Raw genomic sequence first — 19,764 nt, forward strand, 5'->3', positions numbered from 1 at the left:
ACCAAGGCTTATCTTCATTTTAGTAGATGAGCATATGTGTATGAAGAGGGCTTGGTCAAGTTTAAGGCTTTATGAAAATAAAACTTATTATTACTGAGAAATCTGTGTCCCGAAGAGGGGGAATGACTTGGCTCACACCACACCGTCAATTACAGGTGAGGCTGGCGCCAGCACCCGGGTCTCCCGAGGCCTGTCCAGCCCACTGCTTTTCATTAGTGCACAGCACCTGCCACCTGGTCCCTGCCGCAAAGGTCCCCTCCCTCCTTCGTTCCCTCCCTCCTTCCCTGCCATATCTGGGGCTGACACCCTAAGCCAGCTTCCAACACTTGAAGTTCTGATCAACCAGAATTGAGAAGCGGGCAGAAAAACCAAGCGTAGCATTGCCCGGCATCATCACCCAGAGGCTGTCTGCTTTTCCCGCAAGACCGGGCAGTCCCCCTCGAAGGTTGCAAACGCGGCCAACCTTGCTCCGGCCCAAACCTGACAAGGTCGCCCCCAAGCAGAGAACACGCAGAAGTGCAGCGCGTTTCAGAGACACCGTCGGCCGCTAGGCCGAGAAGTGCAGGCACTATTTAAAGGGCCTGGGAAGCGGGAAAGCTCGGAAGTAACTAGGAGCTCAGAACAGACTGCAGGAGCCGGCGCCGCTGTCCGGCTTCGCGGTCCGGCAGCGCGGTCTGTTCCTGCGCGCAGAGGTTGGCCACCGCTGCGAATTCAGAAACCGGAGACCTGCTTGGGTTTCGGCCGAGGAGGGTGGAGGTCCCTGTCGGTCCCCTCGGGGAGGCGGCCACCTTTCCCGCTCCGTGCGCCCGGCCCGGAGCCGGAGGAGGGAGCGCAGGCGAGAGCCCGAGCGCGAGCGGCAGCGAAGGGCGCCAGAGCCCCTCACGCCCACCCGCGCCGGAGCTGGGGCGCCGCGACCCGCGCTCGGAGGAGGAGGACGCCGCCCCTCCGCCTCGGGCTCGCGCCGCGCGCGCACGCGGGTGGGCGTGGGAGGCAGGGGCGCAACTAGCTCGCGGCGTGTGCGCGCGCGCTGCCCCCCGCGCACCCTCCCGCGCAGGCCGGCCGGCTCGGCCCCGGCGCGCGTCACGAGGGGCGGGAGGGTGAGGAGAAGGGGGTGGGGCCGCGGGACCAGCGGGGCCCGAGCAGCGGCTGCGGAGCCCTAGCCGGAGCTGGGCGAGGGCGGCTGCGGTCCTGGCGGCGGCAGCGGCGGCGCCGGGAGAAGATGGTGGCGCTGGAGGTAGGAGCGGCTGGAGCGCAGCTTTATTCCCAGGCTTGGCACCAACGCTGTCATTAGCGCCGCCTGCTCCTGCGGGCCCGCGAGCCCAGCTGTCAGGCAAGGTACCACCGCCAGGGAGGGGTGGGTGAATGGGGGTGCCCGGCGCTGATGCCGCCCCCGACGGAGCCCGGTTCCTCGCCGAAGGGCGCCCCCGGGTGCGAGAGGGGTTGCGTGGAACAATAGTGCTGGTGAGCGGGGACAGCCGGTGACATCCAGCGGGCAGTTCCTTTAGCCATCGAGCCAACGGAGCGGTGAAAGGGGACGTTGAAGGTAGGGACGACTGGTGTCCGATGCACGTTGAGATGCAGAGCTTTGGGGGCAGCGGGCAGGCCTGATGACAGACATGGTAGGACCGTGTGTGTGTGTGTGTGTGTGTGTGTGTGTGTGTGTGTGTGAGTAAAAGATACAGCCAAGGGGATTGGGGGTGGCGGACCAAAGGTGCTGGGGGATGACATTTCCAGGAATCCCCGCTAGGATTCCTCATCTCTCTGCTGACTCTCCGGGAGAGAGTGGTGATGGCAACGATGAAGTAGGCAGGATGCACTTGGTCTGTGAGTGTGGAGGGAGGCAGTGGGGTAGGGGTGGATTTGTAAAATCCCGTGTGAGACTGTGTGTACTCGTGTGATTGCATCCACGCTCCCCCAACTGCGCTCAGACCCACACATCTGCTGGTGCCCTGACTTGCTGTCACCGCTGACTATGGGACAGTGTTTGTTATTTTTGACCCTGCAACTCTTGAGTACAGTCTGTGTTCTGGTCTTGCATGTGGACGGCCGGGTGTAAAGATTCTCACTGCCCCTTTCTCTGGCCTCTTGACATGGGGATGTGGAAGTGTGCATGTGGCTTTGCGTGCATGGCAGTGAAATAGGATCATGGTTACCCCTCTGGGCTTGCTGGCGTCCCTGATTTTGAAGGGAGCTTCCATCCTGTGACACCTTTCACCTCAGCCCCTCTTCTGTAAGGGTCTTAGAGGCCCTGACTCTGCAGTTTCTATTGTTTATCTCTTGTCTGACTTGAAGGAGAAGGGTCTTTAATGGCCACATTCCTCTCTCAATCCCCACAACTTTGAATGTCAACTAGACCTTCCCCTTCCACATTTAAACACTGGAAACCTAATGGCTGAAGAATGGGTGGTCTTCATGTTGGTTCCTGTAGAATGAACTCTGGAGGTGTGTATAGAGATATTTGGTGGTGGTGGTGGTGGGAGGTGGGTGGGGAGACTTTAAAAAGAAGAAAATGATGGTACTGAGAAATGTTTGGTACACCCTTGGTTATCTTCACACAGGCAGGGTGTTTTCCTTCGGAAAAGGGATACTTTATTTCTATTGCTATTGACATCCACTCTCCCAGCTTTCACAATGGCTAGGTGGTGCCATGTGTCATTCAGACACTGAAATCCCTAAGACCCAAGGTGATGGGGTCCCGGGTGGGTGAAGTCTGCTTTCCTAGCCAACGTAGCCTGCTAGTCGGGAATTTGGAAAATGTTAGGCTGGAAATAAGTCACCCAGTGGGAACCAGGATACAGAACTGCATCTAGAGTCTATAGCTGTTTAATTGTCTCTGCGTAATAAGGATAGGCTTGTGTGGGATTGGACAGAGAGGAAGGGAGATAGTATATTCGTATGAGTGTCTACTGCAGTTTGACTTCCCAGTGCCTTTGTATTTCTCCTGTGGTATTTGTGGCAATAAATGCGCCTTTAACTTAATAGCTTGATACTTCTTTATCAAAGTGTTGTGTGACTAGATTAATGTGCTTAGGACATATTTGAACCATAACACCTTTAATTCTACTGCATTGCTGTCAGAATCCAAACTGGCCTCCCCGATCCTCTTTGAAAAGCCCGTAGCAGTCATGACTACACAAGTAAATGTATTAATACAACACAGTAACATCAGGGGTTTCTTTCTCTTCTTTAAAAATTTTGTTTTGTTTTAGCAAAGGTTACATATCATTGTTACATTGAAAATAATAAAACTAGGGCTATCCACATGTTTTTTTTTTCTTTCCATTTATCTTCTCTTAATTAATGATGATATATAGACCAGGTGCTCCTGAAAATGTGGATGTTAAACTTCCCCATGTCCTTCAAGTCAAGCCTTCTAAAATTTTAATGTGAGGTTGTTGGAGCTCATCCAAGACTTAAGGATAGATTTATAAAAATGAGTTTTGAATCTTAGTTCTTTACTCCCTTGCTGGTTCTGCCAATTTCTTTCTGAGAAAAGTACTTAAGGAATTTAAAAGGCATTGTAAGAGGTTTTGGTTTTTTTTTAAGTTGTTGTCTTTATATTTGCAAGTAAAACCTAGAGATGTAAACACTTACCAGAAAGTTTAGGAATATTAGGCATCACCAAGGTAAATAGCCTGTTTAGAAAAAGAATTATATAACAACACAATTGATGACTCAGGAATTAGTGATTTCCTTTCTAATGCAAGTGTGATAATTTTTTAAATGCAATGCCTGGCTTTTCTAAATGCTGGACTAGTAAGGTTGAATGCTGTAATTCAGCTTGATAAACAGTTATACCTTTTGCTGTAGCCTGCAGCCAGCCATTTGTTTTGCATTGATGTGTTTTCTTCACTTAAAGTAGTATTAATGCTTTTCTTTTTTATTATTGTGTCTCTCAAAGAAGTTTGTTTTTCAAGACTTGGAAGTAAAAGACATTTGAAAATTGACCTCTGGGGCCAAAAAGAATAAACTGTGGCACCATGGGGAGAGATGGGACTTGTAGTCTACAAAGAGAAAGTAATTGTTGTTAGAATTGACATAATTTCAAGCCTGAAGTCCACAGTTAACCCTCTGGGTTTCCATCATTAACTTCCAAATATTTGTTAATTGCCTATTACATTGTCAGGCACTACATACATACCTTTGAATAGGGCTTGGGAAATGTTGGGAGAGCTTAATATTTGAGGAATAAGGAGACTTAGATCCTGCCCAGAGAACGTTCATATCCTGGAAGGAGAGAGAGAGAGGGTGCATGTAACTAACTATAAAAATGGTGGAGAATGGTTAAGTGCTGAAAAAGCCATCTTCCTGCAGTGCTGTGGGAGTTCCCAGGTTATATACTAACTTCAAATGAAAGAATCAGGGAAGGTTACCTGGAGGAGATAGCCGCCGATCTGGATTTATACAGGTGGCATTTGGACTGGCAAGGAAGGAAGGGCACACTTGGGGGAGGAACACATAGCAAAGGCTTAGTGGTGGGAAGGTGTGTGCCTGCACGGGAAACAAAGACTGGTGTGCTTTTGCTAGAGCACAGGGAATGCCAAGAGATGTAATGAAAGAGGTAATGAGGTGAGAAAGAGAGGTTCTTTCAAGGTTGTAGAGCAACTTGTATGCGGATTTTATTCATTAAGGACCAGGGAGCCATGGAGGGTTTCTGAGGAGGAGGGTTGACAGGACCAGATCTGTGCTTTAGGGGGATGATCTTGAAGCATCGTGTTGGATGTAATGAAATGAGGAAAGACTGCAGGTAGGGAGACCAGAGAGACTCTAGTCAAATTAGGGGTAAGAGGAAATGAGGCAGTGGGAGTGAAGAGGAGAGAGATCGACTCGAGGGACAGAGTGCAGAACTAATCTGGAGACTGAGCAGGGAAATCAAAGGTCATTATCAGGCTCAGCTGAGAGAATGATTGGGTCATTGTCAGAAGGTTCAGAGGAGGATGAGGAAGAGGAGAAAAAAGAAGCTTCATTTTGGGCGTGACAGGTTTGTCCAAATGAAGGGACTGGCATACAGGTGTTGGTCTTCAGAGAGAGGCTGGAGTTACAAAGAGATTAGTACGTTATCTATTTAGGAGCAGTTTTGATGTCTCAGGAATGGCCAATAAACAAAATGGAGCGAGAAGAAGCAAAGGGTAGGGGTAGGATCCTTGGAGGATGTCTACATGTTGGATGGGAAAAGAGAAAGAAGAGTAGAACAATAGTAAATAAGGGGCAATTGGAGAAAAATGGTGGAAACAGTACGGCATCGTGGAAGCTGGAAAAGGGAGCTACCTCATTCACACTCTATTCATACAGCACACCCCACAGGGGCGGGGTGCAATGAGGGAGATGCCGTTGGATCTGATGCCTGGCTTTCCTTGATTATCTTTGGGAAGTGGAAGCCAGGATGCATGGGTTTGAAGAGTGTGGGGTGATGTACATGGAAAGCAGTGAAGACAGACTTCTTTTTTCATAGGTCGGGTGGTGACGAGGAAGGAGAGTTAGATGTATCAAAGCAATAGCATAGTAGAGGGCAAGTAATGTTGTTAGTATAGGAAAACCTGAGCCCACTTCAGAAATAGAGGAGAAGACTCCACTGAAGGGAAGGGAGATTAAAAATGCAAGGGAGAGGCTAAATTGATGAAATGGAGTCTTCAAGAAGATGGAAGCATCCCGGATAAAGGCAAAGGAAAGATTCTTGAGACAGAAGCATGAGGGTTTTGAGGTGGAACAAAAGGAATTTAGCCCTAGTGTTCTAAGTATAAAGTCAAAAGAGAGGTAGGCAGGTTGCGACCGTGAGTAGAATAAGAAAGACTTATTTCTTATTGCATATTACTGTGGAAATGTAATAGTGAGTCAATTAGGGGTGAATAAAAGACTATCACCCAACTAGGAGGTCCTCCTGCATTTGGAGGGCATGGATTTGTAGTGGAACCAATTAGCCCTGTGTAATTAGAGTTTGACTACTACGTTTGTAATTTTTGTAATAGTGAGCATTAAATGTTGTTAAATACAATGGTTGTTCCTTCCCTTAAACTCAATGAAAAGAGAAAAATATTTACCTTTAAAATTAGCTGAATAAAAGACCCCCCTGCGGAGTATTTCCTAGGACTATATTCTCTCAGGGACCGCTGACATAAATAAATAAAGCTTACAGTAAAATAATGGAAAAAAGCATAAGTATGTTCAAAAGGATGAGCTTTTCCTATCTATTATGACAGGATATGGCTTTACAGTAAAGTATAAACTCGATTTTTCAAAAGAAAAATCAAATATAGCACCTCACCCAACACCGTACCTCTCATAAGCACTCAATAAATATTTGTCGCATGAATACATGAATGAATTTATTTTTTTATAGTATCTGAGATCTAGAACTTCAGGATCTCTTGTTTATACTGTGGACATTGAATGAGTTGCATTCTATGGCTTATACAAGTTTCTGATAGAATTAAAACAATTTTATTTATTCATACCCCTTACATGTGTTTTACCTTTAACAAAAACAATTTTATTTTAAAAATAATTATGTACATTTTAGATCCTTGAATTAGGGTCTATGTCATGGTTCCAGATGAGTTTATGGAATTTCAACTGTGGTGGGTGATGATTTTGAGGCTAATGATGAAATCATTTATTCATTCTTTCAACAGATATTCCTTGAGCACCTTTTCTGGGCAAGACACTATTTTAGGTGCAAAGGACACAGCAGGTTGGGGTTGGGGAGTGCGAGGGAGGGGAGTAAGCCCCTACTATCACCGACCATTTAATGGGAAGAGATTTAAAATTAATAAATAAGGAAATATATAATATGTCAGGTGGTGTGGTAAGTGCTATGAAGAATACAGTAGGGAAGGCAACAGAGTGTGACAATGTGGGGTGGGGTGATGCTATATATAGGGTGGTCAGGGAAGGCCTTGAGCAGATAGAGCTCAGATATGAAGGAGTGAACCAGGCAGCTTATTGGGGGACTGGCCTTCTAGACAGAATATCCACAAGGAGGGTCCTGAGGTGCCAATGTGCTTGGCATGATCAAGGAACAGCAGGGAAGCCTCATTGGTTTCCTTGCTTCACCTGGCCATGTCCTATTGCACCTGATAGATGGAGTGGTTACTTAGGGACCCTGCAATGTAATGTGTTGCCCTTTGGTATTGAATCAGTGGCCCATAAGGCTATATCACCACGTACCATGTTTGGGCTGAACTGGGTGTGAGTCAGTGCTGCATTTATAAAAAGATGGATGTCCTCAATCAAACATTTAGGTTAAAAAACTGGAAGAGTGGCTCTGTCTGGGTAGTGATGAAATACCAGTCAACTGGAAGTAGTCCTTCCCTTGGAAGTGCCACATCACTTTTCTGCATTCTGAATCTTATTTAGTTATAGGGTTTCTTTTCTTCCTCCATGTTTTATGTACCATTCTCAAATGTAAGGTCCTTGAGGGTAGAACTATGTTTTGTTCACCTGAGTATACCCTACAACCCACAGAAAAACTCTTTGCATTAGTAAAGGATCATCAATTACGTATTGAAAGGAATGGATGATACGTTTCCAAAGATCTAAGTAATTTAGGTGTAAAGAATGAGGCTAAAGGTTCTTTTATGTTGATTTCTGCAGTTGTTTTTCAAAGAGGACACAAAATAGCCACGTGATGCTGAAGTAGTTTATGCATGCAGGGCCTCAGACAAGGACTTGGGTGCAAGTAATTTATTTGGGAGGGTGATCTCAAGAAGCATAAGTGAGAGAGTGGAGAAAATGAGACAGAAGAGGAAAGAAAGCCAATAAAAGCTAGGCTAATAAGATTACCATTGTGGGCAGTGGAGGCTTGGTTCTGCTGGTATCATGTAGAATGAACTTTGATTCCCATGAAGCAGTGGGTAAACTGGGATGTTTATCCACCATTTAATTCTGGGAGCATAAAAAAAAATCCCCAACACTTTGGGCTCCATTAGCCCAGGCAAGCTCCAGAGGCAACAGAGAAAGCCCTTGTGTAGATAAGCAGAGAGGTGGAGTAGGCTGGAAGTGGGAAGCTGTCAGTGTGCAGGGGAAGTGGCCATCAGAACTATAGGTGAACTCAGAAGTGGGCTGAGGGGACATGAGGCAGGACAGCAACAGCACCTGTTCCACATGGCACAGAGATGTCAGAAAGAATTTTTTATCAGATAAGCATTCACGTGATAGCAGTTATTGGTATTTTTTATTATGTATCATTTCTTTTTTTTTCAATTACAGTTGACAGTCAATATTATTTTATGTGAGTTTCAGGTGTACAGCATAATGATTAGACATTTATATAATTTACCAAGTAATCCCCCGATTAGTACCCACCTGATACTATACAGTTATTACAATATTATTGACTATATTCCCTATGGTTGGGGGGGCTGGGTAAAAAAGGTGAAGGGAGTAAGAAGTACAAATTGGTAGTTACAAAATAGTCACGGGGATGTAAAGTATTTGGTATTTTAATTTAGGGATTTTTAATGTATCGCAACAGCTACCTATAGTTCAGTTCACTCACAAGCAAACTATTGACAATTCTCAGTTATGTGAGATGCAGATTACCATATATGCCCATGTATAAGGTACCCTCGATTATAAGGTGGTCCCCAATTGTCCAAGAAGATGGTGTTTAAAAAGTTTTATTTTGGGCAGCCGGTTAGCTCAGGTGATTAAAGCGCAGGCTCATAAAACCAAGGTTGCCGGTTCGATCCCCACATGGGCCAAGGAGCTGCGCCCTCCACAACTAGATTGAAGACAACTACTTGACTTGGAGCTGATGGGTCCTGGAAAAACACACCGTTCCCTAATAAAAAATTTTAAAAAAAGTTTTTATGTCACCTAGAATATATTCATTTTTGGTATATAAACAGTGAAGTGTCTATTTATATTTAATTTCTTAATTTACTTACATACATTTAAAATTGCTTATAAAATTAATAATTTAGAAATAGGACATCCTTCTACATTCACATTTTATGAAATCATTTATTCAAATGTTTCACATACTTCTTTGACTTAAGAGTCTTTTACATTATTAGGCTACTTTTGGAATATTTATTTCTATCTAACTTGTTTGAAATGTCATGCTTCTTGAATTTCTGTATAATGCTGCCAGTACAAACTTCGTTCCAAGCCCTGGGTGCTCATTCGCATAACAAAGATGTTTGTCTATTTCCTTTCTTCCTATAGGTCCCCACCACCCAGAACTTCAGTGTGACTTGTATAAGGACATACAGTACAGGCAATTGTTGAAGTCTTGGCCTTCTTCATTCATTCATCTATCCGATTCCAACCATGTGACCGCCATAAGCATCGTTATCTAGTATTGACTGAGGTCATTGCAGGCTATTTTCTCCAAATAGTTCTCAAGGAATCTTTGAAACATACATCTCGTTTTCATAAAGCCTTCAGTCTTACCAACTAATATGTTTTGGACATGGTTTCTCCCTTTAAAATCAGTTGCCATCACATCCAGCATTAATGAATTTCTGGATTTCAATGCCTGCGATCTTGGAGAGGATCGGCTTTTTGATTTATGGCATTCAGAAAAGAAGTAGTTGAGAGAATGCCTCATAATATGGGAGACTTTATATAGATCCAAACATAAGGCGAATTTCTGTTTTCTGAAATATAATTTTTTGGGGGAATAGAAATCTCTTCTAATTTTTACATATGCAGCGTGATCATGGGAGGTTGTTGAGGTATGGTAGTGGTAAAGCCTGCCCACTAAGTTTCCACTCCAGCCTCCTCCTCTTCATGGTGGATTAATTAGGGCGAAAAATACAGCAATGGTTTATTTCATACAGGAAGTGATTAGCCATCATCCTGAACAATGTAATCATTTATGTTTCTGACTTTTGATAAATTTTGTATCTCGAGATCAGTTTTGTATTAACAGGTACACCATATTTTAAAGAAGTGATATACTTGACAAGGCATACCTAAACCCTTTTTTTTTTCCTTCTGGAAATTGTAGCATATTTTAAATGCAGAGGAAGAGCTTTCTCATTTAAAAACATTTCACTTAACAGGAATAATTACCCCTTAACGTGGCTATTCAATGAATTAGGATATTTGTACTGGACTTCACTAAAGTGGATCAGTCTGTTTTGGAGACTTAAGCTTATTTTGACCATGATTCCTAGTAAGAATACAATTTACAGCAGAGCCTAGCTGTATAGATAAATGTATATAAACAAAAATACACGCACATACGCATGAACATATCACTGAAACAAAAGTTTCACTCAACAATCCTTGTCCTTTATTATATGTAATACACTCTGCTATTTTCTATTTTCTGTGGTTGCCAACACTCTAAACTGATTTCAGCACTAATGGGCCCTGACAACGCAGTTTTAAAAACACTCTATTGCATTACATCCATCAGAAGAACGCTTATTTCCTTATCGTGTGAAATACTTTCATGTCAGAATTTTTTTTTCTTTCCCTTTGTTTCAGATTTTTAGCATATTTGGATATTTGGCAGTATGGGAATATGATGGCTTAGTAATTCTAAAGGGAAACTCTATTTTTGAATAAATATTTTATTTCCCCAAGAAGAAATTATTAGTGAGGAAAATGGAACGTAGAATAAGATGAATGGATTGTTTCTTAGATCTAGTGGCTTTTCCAGGGCTGTGTAAACCGTGCCTAGTTGCTGTGCCCCGACCTCATTGGTGAGCTGACTACCCACTGCTGTGGCTAATCTCTCCTCACAATTCTTTCCTGTCCTTCTCCCTTCCTGCCTCTTTCCCAAGATACCGCCCCTCAAACCCTGGGTGTTCTAGATGCTCAGTTCAATTACTTAACTCAATTTCAACCTAATATTATATATTTCTTCCTGAATCTGAAAGTAGTTTTTACACACAATTCGTTTCCAAATAACTTGAAGGTACAAGGATCTTTTTTCCTGAGCTAATACCTGAGGGAATTTTGTCCTACAGGAGCTAGAAGTTGTTCCACAGATGGAATGTTTCTGTTGTATTAGTAGGACAGTCTAACCTATTTTTTTTTTAATTTTATTGGGGAATTGGGGGAGGGGAACAGCGCTGGGGAGTTGGGGGAAAGGGAACAGACAAGTTGCTGTCCTTTTGTTTTTCAGTCTAGTTGTGGAGGGCGTTGCTTCACTGGCCCAATTTGGCACCATCATTGCGCTCTTCCCGGCCGAGGCAGATCAGTCGCTGGCTTCTGGATGGCCGTTCACTGCAGCTGCTGGCCGCTTACGCTGGCTGCTGGCTATATACGGTAGCCCATGGCAACCCACTGTCACAGGGGCTGCAGCCTACGCCATCGCCAGCGACTCACAGCAGCCCAGCTCCAGGTTGAGCTGTTGTTCAGCATCTTAGCTGTAGAGGGCAGTGTCACTGGCCCTCATATGTNAGTGTCACTGGCCCTCATATGTGGGATCCGAACCGGGGTCCTCTGGCGTCCCAAGCCAGCTCTTAACCAACGCGCCACTCGGCCGGCCCTAACCTATTTTTATGTTCAGGTATGAGTGCATCCTTTATGGCTCGCTAGTTGTCTAAGATAAGTATATATCAATTCCTGTTTTAAAACCTCAGCAGGTTCCCCATCCAGTGCATGAAAACAAGTTAACATCACAACTACAAAGTGCCAGGCATTGTGCTTAGTACCATACAGACTTAAATCATTTGCTTCTCATAATGATCTCATTTACTCTTCATAATCATCCCAGGAAAAGACACTGCAAACTGGACTTTGAGGTTCTCAGAGTTTCTCCCAGTGCCTTGCCTAAAGGACAGGGAAAAGGGGACCTGCCTTAGGTCCGGGGATAGAAACAGGCCCCAACAGCCCCAGTCCCCAAGTCGCCTTTGTCCTGGGGCACAGCAGTAGCCCCCACCCCACCTGCCCAGATGGGCTTGTTTGTTTATTATGCCCCTGTCCCACATGGGATGTCTGTGTGTGTATTGCCGCTGCAGTCCGCCAGTCTCAGCACCATGGGGTGAAGGCTTAGGATGGTTGTAATATGGTACAGCCGTTGATTAGCTGCCAATATCGAACAAGTCTCTAGATTGGGTTGAGCCTCAGTTTCCCCAGCTGTAAACAGGGAAATGATGATACCTGAGCTTTCTATCTCTCCCCACACAGGGCTGCTGGGAGAGTCACATAAGATATAAAGGGTATAGAAAGGTAAGGTAGATGTGTCAATTCCTTCATAATGACCTTAGGCAGAAGTGACATCTCCTTCCTCTAAACCAGGAATTGACAACCTTTTTCTGTGTAGGGCCAGAGAGTAAGTAGGCTCTGCAGGCCATACCATCTGTATCACAAGGTCTCAGCTCTGCTATTCTGTTACAAAACAGCTGTAGACATTGTGTAAACCAGTGAGCATGGCTGTCTTCCAGTAAAACTTTATTTATGGATACTGAAATTTCAATTTCTATAGGATCTTCAGTGTCACAAATTTGATTCCTCTCTTGATTTTTTCCCCCCAATCCTCTATAAAGGTAAAAGCCACTCCCAAGCCCCGTACAGTACAAAGCCAAGGCTGGATTTGCCCCATGGACCTTAGATTGCTGATTCCTGGTGTAAATGCTCACAGCACATTGTACCACTTGTTAGCAAACAACCCTGGTCCACTTTGGATTATAGCGATGTATGCGCACTTTATGCCCATGTCTCTCTTGTCCTTCTAAAATATACTCCCCTACCTATTTTGTTTTCATCTCCTTTTGCACTGGGAAGGGTAATAGCATATAGCTAGTATCCTTATACACACACATATGTAGTATATGCTGAATACATGTTTGTTAAATAAATGGGGTAAGAAAATCTGTTTCTTTTCTATGTATCTTATTTTTCCATCTTTAATAGAAATTCTGCCTATTCTCTAGTAAACCTTGAGGAATGACTGAGTTAACGTTTTGTGATTAAATTTAAGGACTTTAAGATTCATGCCTTCAAGTCCATCCCCCAACCCGATCCTACCCATTAACCATAAAAGGAAAAGAATTTCAGGGAAGGAAGAAGGAGGGAAAAAACTGGCAAAATAAAACCAACTTTTCAGCATAAAAAGGGTTATTAGAGAATAACTGAAGTGGCCAAACATTTAGCTTTGGTCCCTGGGGCATTCCGTCACTGTAGGAGCTTTGGAGGCTGATGTGCTTTTCTGTCTCAGCTGCCAGCAGCCTTGCTTTTTGCTTTCCCCAAAATGCCAGAACTCTATGCATTTGGCTACAAATAAAGAGGACCTGGTAGAATGTCCTTTATCTTTGCATCACGTCTCTATCTTTGATGCATGTATTTCCCCGACATGTATGTGTGTTAAGGAACAGCACACATCTCTGAGGAGCGAAGCCTTGAACACAGCTCATGTTTTACTCCTTAATAAGCATAGGCCTGGGAATGGAGTTATTAGGAAATATATACATTTAAAACATCTTCTCAAAAAGAGGTAGAAAGAAACTCGATGGTGGAATTGCTGTGGTTGTGTGCATGTGTGTTATTTTTCAAATGTTCTATGATGAATTTATTCCTCTATTCTATCATGAGGCAATCATATACAGTAAACCTTGGGTTGCAAGTAACGTGGTTTGCGAATGTTCCGCAAGATGAGCACACATTTCTAAATACATTTTAACTTGGTAAACGAACGATGTCTTGCAATATGAGTAGTTTGATTCCGGAACAAATTATGCTCGCAAACCAAGGCATTACTGTATATGTATGTGCGTGTGTGTGTATTTAAGGGGTGGGAGAACAGGAATCTGCTAGAAAATTGGAACCAAAATTATCAAGAGTGTATACGCCTTACTAAAATTTGTTAAGGAACAATTAAGTCAGCTTTCGAATAAGCATTTGACTTTTTTAGTCTGCCAAAATATATTAATTTGCTGTAACATGGAAAAAAGATCCACCGCTGGTGTAAAATAAATTATGAAGTGTGCTTTCGACTTGGCAACATAGACTGTAACCATTCTGGTAGATGTTTTCTAGCCTAGATGGAATGTTAAGCCAGTGTTAGAAGAGCATTATTACATTCAAGTCCCGTGAGGTATTTGGAGCCTGCTTGGGGGAGAATGGAGGCTCAGGGTTTTGCTCCTTATTATGTGTGAGCCGCTCTAGGTGAGACACAACGCACTGCTTACTGGTGATGCAAAGACTGCTTTCAAAATTACCCTTAGTAGATGGAGGCAGAGAGAGGGAGGGGGCAGGCTAGCCCGAGAACTCGAAGGCGATGGGGAGGTAATTAACCATCTGTCTGCAGTGTCTCTTGTGGAATAAGGTTCCCCTGGATGAAGTAGGGAGACTGTGCTTATGAAGGTGGATGATTTAAGGTTTTGTTCATGAGGTTATTTGCAATGTGAATCTAACCTGCTTTCTGATGTAATTTACCCCTTTCTTACCACCCCCTCCCCCCACTTCTCCCACTTGGGGACCTACAGTGGGCTTGTTTACATCGTGTGGCTTATGTGGATCGCTCCCTTCCACACTGGAGGTTTTCAGCAAATGTCTGGTCATTGTCGACTGTCCATTCTTATGTAGTGCTGTGGCACTGAAGCTGGCCGGAGGTCTGTATCAGCTGTCACAGTCTGTAGAGGTCTGAGGTTGGCCTTGCCAGAGCAGACGCAGAGAAGAGGGTTGCTGTGTGTGGGCTCTGCTTTATGAAGGAGATGCTTCCAAGGCCACCTAGGAAGTGGTGGTGGAGGGGACGGGGAGCTGCGAAACAGGTGCAATTGCAATGTCCCAAGAGGAGCTCTGGACTGTAAATCAGCCTCAGGGGTGTTCCCACCGAAGTCAATGGGGTTGGTGTTTTAAACTCCATACCTGTTGGTTATTGGGTAAAGGCCTGGGGTGAGATGGGTTTGTGGGAGGACGGGGGTGGGGGTGGGGGTGGAGGAGTAGGCATTAATTCTCAGGTATTCCTTGCTCTTCACATGAAATGGCAAAGGTAGTGAAGTCCTCCCCAAAAGAGCCTAAAGTGGTGGCTATTGGTGGATGAGGATCAGGGCAGGCCCCCGACATTGTTCACCAGCTGACCAGTGGCTTCTCTTGGGCATGGTCAGGCGGAGAGCTAGTCCTTTGCTTCACTGGGAATCCCCAGTGCCAGCCTTCTTCCTAAGGAGTAGCTGCTGGCTCCTGGTGATGTGTATGTTCCATGGCGCAGAGCGCTGGGATCCAAATGTCTGTGAATCTCCTGTTTGCACAGCCTTCTCCATTCCCGTCGCTTGTTAGTCCTGCATCCCTGGGGCTCTACAGCCCAATCACCTCCAAAGAAATGTGTTGAAATCTCTTGTTTGTGGATATTCTCTTTGTGGGTTTCTGCTTTATCTATGCCTTTATACGCATTAAGTGGGGTCTTGAGAGGAAAATGATAAAACATATATGTGGTTCTTTTGCTTCCTTTCACCTCCCAAACCAAAAGCTAAAGTAGAATCTTAGAATGACTTCACACACTCAGATATTTATATTCCTGTAACCTCATGAAAATAGGCTAATAGTTGAGAATTAGCCAGTCTATTATCTAGCAAAGTACTGCATTAGCCAAACGAAATAGCTGTAATCTGTTATAACCATTATCTGGATAATGTGAGCTACTAGATATTGTGGGTATCTTTGGGCTCCCAAAGGGACTTCTTTCTTTTGCAGTGTTTTTGGATAGTAACACCAGACACAGGTGAGTAAACTGTTGATATCAGCATGAACCATGGTTCCCATGTTACCACATCAGAGTTAATCTTGGCAATTGACTAGTAAGCAGAAACCTAAGTAATAACTTTGGCAAGCTCCAAATACGCTATCTGTGTTCAGGGATCTCAAATGAAAGAAACTGCCCTCTGTGTGTAACAGCTTTATTGATGGAACAGGCTCAGTAGGGTGCAAATAGCACCCACCCTGGTTCTTCTCACATGGCTCCTTCCTTCCTAACCACGGAACAGTCTTGTCTTCCCCGTTGGAATAAAATCTTGGGCAGGTCCCTTAGATTTCCCGGTTACTCTTAAGTGGTGAAATGTCCAATTCAGTCTATTAATCACATAATACGGTCCAGAGTAATAGTGAAATTTCACACTCCAACCTAATTTTTGATTTTTTTTAAATTTCAGTGTAGTTTGAACACAGTAAAGAACACAAATCTCAAGCATACAGTTGTTGAATTTTCACATATCTGAAAACCCATTTGACTAGCACTTGGATCAAGAGGTATAATATTTCCTGCCCCTCCCTTACCCACCCTACACTCCCTCATGTCCACTTCCAGTCAATATCAATCAGCCCCACCGGAGGTAACCACTACTCTGACTTCTATCACTATGCAGCAGTTTGGGCTGTTTGTAACTTTATACACATGGAGCTGTAGAGTCTTTAACCTTTTGTGCCCGACTTCTTTGTTCAATATTATTTTAGAGATTCATCCCTGTTATTTAAATTTATTCATCCATGTATTTATAACTAGTTAATTCCTTTTTATTGCTGTTTAATAATCCATTGTGTGAATCTACTGAGTTTATTTATCCATTCTCCTGTAGAAGGACATTTGGGTTGTTTCATGTGAACATTTTTGTGCATTTATTTTGGTGCACATATGCACTCATTTCTGTAGGAGTGGAATTGCTGAGTCATAAAATAGGTGTATGTTTAAGTTTAGAGATGTTGCTAAGGGGTTTTTCAAAGTGGTTGTACCGATTTACACACCCTAGAACAGGTGGTGAGAATTGCAGTGGTTCCACATCCTTGTCCACACCTGGTGTCATACCGTTCACGAGGCTCAAGCCATTTTGGTAAGTGTGTAGTGGCGTTAAACACATCTAATTTTAAACTTCACTTCCTCCAACTCAAGCAGGCTGCTTCTGTGGCACCCACATTATGACCACAGGAAACACACACCCCTGTTCCATTGGCAGTAAACGTGCCTTATGCTGCGAACACAGCACCCTCTCTCTTTGCCCTGCTCTGACTAGCTTTTAGATTTCTCGAAGCAAGAGTCAGACGACAATACCTGGGTCCCATCAACTCCAGAGGGCCTGTGTCAAGCTCCTGGAGTTTTTCTTGAAGCCATCTTCACTTGGTGTATTAGCCTGCTAGGGCTGCCATAAAAGTACCACAGACTGAGTGGCTTATCCAATAGAAATTTATTTTTCTAACAGTTCTGGAGGCTGGAAGGCCACAATCAAGGTGTCAGAAGGTTTGATTTCTCCTGAGGCCTCTTTCTTGGCTTACAGATGGCTGCCTAATCGCTTGTCCTCACATGGCCTTTTCTCACGGGTGCACATTCTTGATGTCTCTTCCTCTTCTCATAAGGATACCAGTCATGTTGGGTTAGGGCTCCAATTTATGACCTCATTTAACCTTAATTACTTTAGTAAAGGCCCTGTCTCCAAATACAGTCACATTAGGGGTTAGGGCTTCAACATATGAATGGGGGGAGGGGGCACACAATTCAGTCCGTAACACTTGGTTTGGTGTGTGTGGGGGCAGAGCACCCTGCCAATGCTCCCACATGAAGTACTCCAATGGCAGTCCATTTTGTAAAATCAAAGTAGAATCAGTCATGATTTAAACTACTCAGTGGAAAGATTTTTTTTTATAACAGAAGTAAAACATACACAGTAAAGTGTATACAGTACACGCATCATCAGTGTACAGTTTAAAGAATTTTACACTTTTCTAAACCTGTGAAACCACCACCCAAATCAGGATGTAGGACATAGCCAGAACCCCACAGATTCCCTCACACACTTCCCAATCTATATTCTATCTGTCCCCCACAGAGGTAACTGCTGCTGTGACTTACATCATCATTTCTCAGGTTTGATAATTCTTGAACTTCATATAAAGAGAATTGTACATGTGCTTTTTTTTTTTTAGTCCAGATTCTTTTACAGGGCATAGTATCTTTGAGATATATCCATGTTACTACATTTATCAGTCGTTCTTCTCATTGCTGTGTAGTATTCAATTGTATAAAAACATGATGATTTTTTTACTTAGTCTTATGTTGATGGACATGTGAATTATTTTCAGTTTGGGGCTATATGAACAAAACTGCTATGAGCATTCTTGTACATGTCTTTCTTTATTCATACTTCTTGGATATATATTTAGGAGTGGAATTCCTTGGTCATAGGATAGTGTGTGTCTAGTAGGAAACATTGTAATCGTTTTTATAAGTACATTTCTCTTTGATGTAATCTTAACATATACTGTTGATAACTCAAGAATAGATGTAGGTCTATATGTTCTGCTTTAATGCACAGATGTGTTTTGTAGATTTTTTTTTCTGATTAATTTTATTGTCTAGGTTGGTTAGCTGAATGTAATTTTCTTATTTTATATGTCAAAGACACATCCAGTGAATTCACTGGATACTGACCAGGTTAGTCATGCATATTTGAGGACTGTTTCTGTCACACTCTGTTAAGAAACCAACAACCATTTACTAACAGGCATTTTGTTTGTTTTATCTGAATCAACAAGGTTATGCATTCAGAATATTTTCATTAAAAATAGTTTTATGGACAAAACAGGCCAGTGCATATTTTAATTTTTAACATCTTACATTTAAACATTATTTCAGTCCCATTCTAACCAAAATATATCAGTTAATATATTAGCTAGAATATTGTAAAGATGCTTTAAGAAATACCCAGTAATAATAAAATGGGAAACATTTGTGTATTACTCCCTATAAGTAACATGAGACATGGTTCAAAGCATTTAACATACATTAAATTTACTTAATCCTTACAACACTAAAGGCATGCTAATATTGTCTTATTAATGTTATTTTATAGATGAGAGCACTAAGGCACAGAGAGGTCAAGTGACTTGCCCAAGATCACACAGCCAGTAGGTAGCCAGGGTCCAGTGTCAGGGTCCATACAATAACTATACCACACAGCCTTTTAACTTGGTCTCATCTTTCTATGTATGAGGAGGGGCCTGTGGGAAAGAGCATTGCTGCTTTCTCAATTCCTAGACATTTTCTCAGGTTAGATTGAAGCTGCAGCAGTTAAAAATCTTTATTATTACTTTAACAGATTCCATTAACCAGATGCCTAAACGATGCCAACCTGCTGTCACTGTCTTAAAAAAAAATCACATTAACAGCATACCTCCCTCCCCCATTGTAAGCCTAGAGGTTATACTGGGGAGATGTGTTGTTGGGGAGACTGTCTATTCCTTCATATCTTCTGAGGCCCTGAAAAACCGACCCTTGTATGGCCAGGGAATGACACTGAGTGAGATAGGCCTTAGCCACCATGATCTGAGCACCAACTGCTTTCTCAACGTTCACTCTCGTTTGTTTTCATTCTCCACACACTTGCTGGGCATGGACAGTGTGCCAACACTGTGCCAACCCTGGGGGCTGATGGTAGTGGAGGCTTAGTAGCCCCTTTCCTCAGGGAGCATTAGAGCCCAGGAGATAGGCACTCACACATACCACACAAACGTCATTGCTGTCACTGCGACTCATTAGTGCTGTGAAGGAAGCGTGAGGATGCATGCATGTGACAGGGAGACCCCATCCTGTCGGGGTCACCCAGCAGGGACTTCTGTGTGTGGGGAAGTAACTGAAGTGGAGAACAAGAAGTAACTCGGGGCAGAAGGGACAGGGTACACCTAGGCCCTGGGAAGGGGAGGGACAGTGGGCACCAGCTGGCTGAACGTGGAGTCAGGGTGTGGGCAGGCAGGAGCCCCAGACCACTCTTTATTCTAAAGACAATCAGATGCCATTTCAGTGTTGAAAATATAGGAAGCACATGATCAGATCTGTGATTTTCTATGACAGTAGATTGGAAAGAGGGCCAAGGGAGAGCACATTGG

General features: G+C 43.5%; 1 protein-coding gene across 7 annotated transcripts in view; it reads left to right on the forward strand.

The window, feature by feature from the left end:
• Positions 1 to 1,102: 1,102 nt before the first annotated feature.
• Positions 1,103 to 19,764, forward strand: part of APBA1 (amyloid beta precursor protein binding family A member 1) — a 195,898-nt gene continuing 177,236 nt past the window's right edge. For 3 of the 7 annotated variants that reach the window (XM_019661100.1, XM_019661099.1, XM_019661107.1), the window contains exon 1: positions 1,103 to 1,335. The gene's annotated coding sequence lies outside the window, so the exon portion shown is untranslated. Of the gene's footprint in view, positions 1,336 to 1,367; positions 1,544 to 19,764 lie in introns of those variants that run through there. The other 4 variants (XM_019661101.1, XM_019661102.1, XR_002126077.1 and 1 more) reach the window with 3 other exon arrangements.

The sequence above is a fragment of the Hipposideros armiger genome, unplaced genomic scaffold (genome assembly GCF_001890085.2).
Source record: "Hipposideros armiger isolate ML-2016 unplaced genomic scaffold, ASM189008v1 scaffold_335, whole genome shotgun sequence".
NCBI classification, from domain to species: Eukaryota; Metazoa; Chordata; class Mammalia; order Chiroptera; family Hipposideridae; genus Hipposideros; species Hipposideros armiger.